The following is a 6,387-nucleotide window of genomic DNA, read 5'->3' on the forward strand; positions in this document are numbered from 1 at the left end:
TATATATATATATATATATATATATGTGTATATATATATATATACATTATATATATATATATATATATATATATATATATATATATATATATATATATGAGAGAGAGAGAGAGAGAGAGAGAGAGAGAGAGAGAGAGAGAGAGAGAGAGAGAGAGAGAGAGAGAGAGAGAGATCATCATCTAGGGGAACGTTAATGGACTGAAAGACCAAAGTGCAAATAGCCTCAAGTGACTGAGTCTTATTCTACTATACTCAATTTTTTTAATGAGGCGCATTTGGACTGAATCGCAGCGGTAACCTTTTAGCTCGGAAAAGTTTCCTTCTTTCTGATTGGTTAGAATTATCTAGTCCAACCAATCAGCGAGCAGGAAACTTTTCCGAGCTAAAAGGGCACCCCTGCGAGTCGGTGCAAATCTGCCTCGCTAAAAAGAATTGACAATAGTTATCATCCTTATTTTTAACTCCTACATGTTAATTTGGAAGAAGAACAAACATTCATACGAGAACTTGAACAAACTCCTTAGTGAATATTGAATACAATAGTATACATCGAGTAGAATCTGGGTAAATCGAAAGGCTTAGGTCCTTGATTGAATAATTTAACTGGCGTCTCGAAATTGAAACGAAGACTGTTCATTACTGCTTCTCTTTTCGTATATATGTAGCTTGCTCATCTCAACACAAAAGTTTACCAAATATAAGTTAAATGATTATTGACGAGGTTGGCATTTGGCTGTCTGAATAAATTTGTAAACTTCGTAATACATTTGTGGTAAATTTCTTTCCATCATGATATATGTTTAGAAGGTAAAACCAGACTAGTGTGGTCTTTTAGCTTTGGTAAATGTCAGGAATATTTGGCAGTAAGGTTTTGTGTTAGCCTATATCTAATAAAGTTGTAATGTCACGCCAATCAAGCGATTAAAACGTTGAATTTGTATTACTTTCCGAGTCTCAGTTTTTTACTATTTTCATATAGAAAATATGACTTTCAAGTTTTGAATAATAGAAAAGTTTCTTTGTAGTTGAATCAGGCGTTCGATTAACAATAGACTTTAACTGGTGTTTGGTATTAGCAGTGATCCTTTTATCAGTAGTGGATAATACGGTTGCACACCGATGAATTCAGTACTTATAGATGAGAGAGAGAGAGAGAGAGAGAGAGAGAGAGAGAGAGAGAGAGAGAGAGAGAGAGAGAGAGAGAGAGAGAGAGAGAGAGAGAACCCATGTTTGCACCTTGGAAGTATTTCAATGATGGTCTTATCAGTTCCCTCTCCCTCTGCCTCACTCCCCTCCCCCCCTCTGTCTCACTTCCCTCCTCCCCTCTCTCCCTCCCCTATGAAACATGGCCTCTGTTCATTCAATGCAACAGAGAGAATCTCTGTTGAAGGAGCTTCTACCTTTGATGTTGATTCTCACTTCTTATCTATTCAGTATATTATTTAGTGATACGAGATACTTCCAGAGCATATGATTAAAAAAAGCGAACGGGTGAAATTCTGGCTGTTTCTTAATGCCTCTTTGTTCCCTTAAGGTCGATTATATATATGCAGTGGATTAAGTAGAATTAAAATATCGTGAAATATGGAAATATGTTCGCGGAATGTGAAAAGAAAAGTTAGTCAATGGAAAAAATGAATATCAAACGTTGGTTACAACTTTATAAACTAGAGGGACACTCGGTAGAGCGCAGACCTCCACCGCGTCAGGTTATTTCTCGACCTTTTACTCGACCTTGACATTGACCTTTGACCTTAACATGTATTAATTGGCGTGGAATTTCATACACTCAATTATGAACCAAGTTTGAAGTCTCTGTGACAACGATGTCTAAACTTATGGCTGATGACGTGAATTAGACATTTTGCTTGACCGTGACCTTGACCTTCTAACATAGAATAATTTCCAGCTCTTTGCATAACAGTTAATTGTTGCAAGTTTCATTACTCTACGATTAAAATTAAGGACAGGAAGCTGTTCACAGACAAATACACACACACACACAAACTCACACACACAAATTACAAACACGCAAACAGGGGCGAAAACATTAACAAATACACAAACAAATTACAAACACGCAAACAGGGGCGAAAACATAAACAAATACACACACACAAATTACAAACACGCAACAGGGGGTGAAAACATAAACAAATACACACAAATTACAAACACGCAAACTGGGGCGAAAACATAAACAAATACACACACACAAATTACAAACACGTAAACAGGGGCGAAAACAAACAAATACACACACACAAATTACAAATTCACAAACAGGGGCGAAAACATAAACTCCCAACTTCGTTGGCAGAGGTAATTATTCCAGTAAAGAGGAATCATTGAAGACGTGTTATCACTGTGCTCTGTCGAATTTTCATCCAGAGCTGTGTTTCATCTTATATTTCTCGTTTGTGAAAGCTTTGAAAATGTCATATAAATAATTGGAAACGGCCAGATCGTCTCTGAACATTTTGAAATATTTATTGCTGTCCGTTTTAGAAAATATTGGAAGCTGATGTCCTTTTGACGTCACTCTATAGACTTTGCTTTAACAAATGATGTGAAGTTAAGATCATTACCTCCGCCAACGAAGTTAAGAGGAGGTAATGTTTTACCTCCTGTTTGTCTGTTTGTTTGTGTGTGTGTTTTTGTGAATAGCTTCCTAGCCACGATTTTAATTGCAGAGTAATGAAACTTGCAGGGATTAATATTTATGTAAAGGGCTGGGAATGATTACATTTTGGAAGGTCAAGGTCAAAGGTCAAGGTCAAAGTCAAGCAGAAATGTCCAATTCACGTAACCAGCCATATGTTTAGACATTGTTGTCACAGAGACTTCAAACTTGGTTCATATTTGAGTGTATAGAAATCCACGCCAATTAATACATGTCAAAGGTCAAGGTCAAGCAAAAGGTCGAGAAATAAGCTGCCTCGGCGGAGGTCTGTGCTCTCTAGCTATTGATGTATTTTATGTATTGATAAAAGTGGTTGAAATGTATTGGCTCATTCGTTTTTAATAATGCAACAATGGCGTGAAATCAATTGTTCCTCAAGCAGTATTCCTTTTTTTGTCGATCCATCCCCATGTTGTATGGTAACCAGATTGGCATTTTTTCCTCGTCTATAAATTAGTATTTTGGGGGTATTTGGTTGCCAAGGGTATGTGTCACTCATATTTGCATATTATGAACGACTTTATTGCATTTATACATGGAAGTTTATATCAATATGCACACATGTGCAAGATTCTTTTAGACAATGCTAGTCGTGAATAGACATTAGATTATTCAAGTTTATACAACATAAGTATGAATGCAATATACTTGTATGCATGATTGCCATTAGGTAAATTACATATATTTTATGACAACCACCTGACTGATATCCAGACAAAACTAAAAAAGTAGGAATCTTGAACTATGACAAGTTCTTCGTCTGACTACATTTATGACAAAACGTTGGTAACGTATATTCCGAACGTTCAAGATATTAGAAACGTAGAAAGGGTTTTCCTTCCATGCCTTGTCAAGAGAATCAAAGGTCAGAATGATAGGGAAAATGGACTCGAGTTAACCCAGTATTGAACAATTATGTGGGGAATGAAAGGACAGGTCTAGAACAGGAATAGATATTGGTAGATATATGAAAATGGGTGACCATTATTATTATTATTATTATTATTATTATTATTATTATTATTATTATTATTATTATTATTATTATTATTATTATTATTATTATAGCAGGATGCTATAATCTCAGGGGCCCCAACAGGGAAAATAGCCCAGTGATGAAAGAAAACAAAGAAAGATGAAATTATTTAAGAGTAATAACATTAAAATAAATATTTCTTATATGAACTATGAAAACTTTAACAAAACAAGAGGAAGAAAAATTAGATAAAAAGGTGTGCCCGAGTGTACCCTCAAGCAAGAGAACTCTAACCCAGGACAGTGGAAGACCATGGTACAGAGGCTATGGCACTACCTAAGACTAGAGAACAATGGCTTGAAATAACCTTGCTCGTCTTGTGTCTGTAGAACCATATTAGCAAACGTTGCTAATTTCTGTGGTATTCTTTCTAAAAGAATGATCTTCCTAATCCGGTAGTTGAATCGATTGAACTTCAAAAGTTCAAAGTTGGAGCAAATGTTTGTGAGTTGAACAGGCTGACATAAGTATTTTTATGGTTTATCTATGAAATATCCGTTTTAATGTTGTTAATGCTTTTAGAATATTTTATTTGAATTGTTCACTACTTCTTAAATACTTCTTTTATTTCGTTGTTTCCTTTCCTCACTTTGCTATTTTTCCCTGTTGGCCCCCTTGGGGTTATAGCATCTTGCTTTTCCGACTAGGGTTGTAGCTTAGCTACTACTACTACTACTACTACTACTACTACTACTACTACTACTACTACTACTACTACTACTACTACTACTAATAATAATAATAATAATAATAATAATTTAAACTGTTAATGCTTAGTATATTCAGGCAATTGTTGGTTATAATCCATCTATACACTCTGTATTACACCAGAAAAAAATATAGTGTTTTGTGAACTCTCTAACTAATTTGTTTACCTTCGTACGAAATTTTCCTTAACAAGACGTAATTATCACGTTATTTTAAGTTCATAACATTATAATAATCTTCACTTAAGGTATTGGATGTTGAAATACGTTGAGAAATTGGTAGATATGAAAATAATTAATAGAACAGAGTTATTCGTCGGATCCCAAATATTCAATCCAAAATCAAACCATTGTTCTCTAGTCTTGGATAGTGCCATAGCCTCTGTACCATGGTCTTCTTCCACTGTCTTGGGTTAGAGTTCTCTCGATTGAGGGTACGTTCGGGCACACTATTTTATCTCATTTCTCTTCCTCTTGTTTTGTTAAAGTTTTTTATAGTTTATACAAGAACTATTTATTTTAATGTTATTACTCCTAGATTATTTTATTTTTTCTTGTTTCCTTTCCTCAATGGGCTATTTTTCCTGTTGGAGCCCCTGAGCTTATAGCATCCTGCTTTTCCAATTAGGGTTGTAGTTTAGCAAGTAATAATAATAATAATGATATTCATGATTACTTGTAGTGTTATTTTATGTTAATTAGGTATTTTCCTCTAGAATCTATATTACATTTTTCACATAGTTTTCTTTATATGTTATCGTCATGATATTTTTTTTTTTTTGTTCTTTTTAATGTTTAAGAGACTTAATGAGACTGAATCTTGGATTCGTGATACAGTGAATTTCACTATAGTCCATTTCTTTTATTGAGGCAGATTTGCACCGACTCACAGTGGTGCCATTTTAGCTTGGAAAAGTTTCCTGATCGCTGATTGGTTAGAATTATCTCGTCCAACTAATCAGCGATCAGGAAACTTTTCCGAGCTAAAAGGGCACCGCTGCGAGTCGGTGCAAATCTGCATCGCTAAAAGAAATTGACTATAGTTTGAATGTTGATATTCTGATTGAGAATAGGTTAAAGATTTTAACGGCCAAGTCAAGGAGGCAATATGCTTAATCATAGGCAAAGAACTGCAGGTTACCTGTAAAAAGAGGAACAAGATACAGACTGGTATAATGCTAGGAACAGTGGCCACTTTCCTCTTGATAGGGGTAGAAGAGACTCTTTAGCTATAGTAAGCAGCTCATCTAGGAGACGGACACTCCAAAATCAAACCATTGTTCTCTAGTCTTGGTAGTGTCATAGCCTCTGTACCATGGTCTTCCACTGTCTTGGGTTAGAGTTCTCTTGCTTGAGGGTACACTCGAGAGCATTATTTTATGTTATTTCCTTACCTCTTGTTTTGTTCAAGTTTTTATAGTTTATATAAAAGATATTTTTTTTTTATGTTTTTACTCTTCTTAAAATATTTTCTTTTACCTTTTTTTCCTTTCCTTACTGGGCTGTTTTCCATGTTGGAGCCCCTGGGCTTATAGCATCCTACTTTTCCCAATAGGGTTGTAGCTTAGCAAGTAATAATGATAATAATGATAATTATAACAGGATTTCCGTTTAGTGAGGCTGTCGTAAATCTGAAATATACTATTTCCTCTACAATTGCACATTAATAGAATTATTCTTTTATTCAACTTCGAGTGTCATATGTGTATGAGATCATGGTGAGGGGTAGATGGACATGGTTTGGGCATGCTCTTCGCACTCTCCAAGAGAGATTAGTTTATCAAACTTTCAACTGGGCTCCACAAAGCGCTAGAAGATTTGGAATACCCAGGGCTACATGGCTGAGAACTATGAAGCGTGAAGTGGCGGATGATGAATGGAGAAGCATTGATTTAAAAGCTCAAGATAAAGACGACTGGCGAAATCTAACCGAGGTCCTTTGCGTCAATAGGCGTAGGAGA

Source organism: Palaemon carinicauda, chromosome 15 (assembly GCF_036898095.1).
Source record: "Palaemon carinicauda isolate YSFRI2023 chromosome 15, ASM3689809v2, whole genome shotgun sequence".
Classification (NCBI taxonomy): Eukaryota; Metazoa; Arthropoda; class Malacostraca; order Decapoda; family Palaemonidae; genus Palaemon; species Palaemon carinicauda.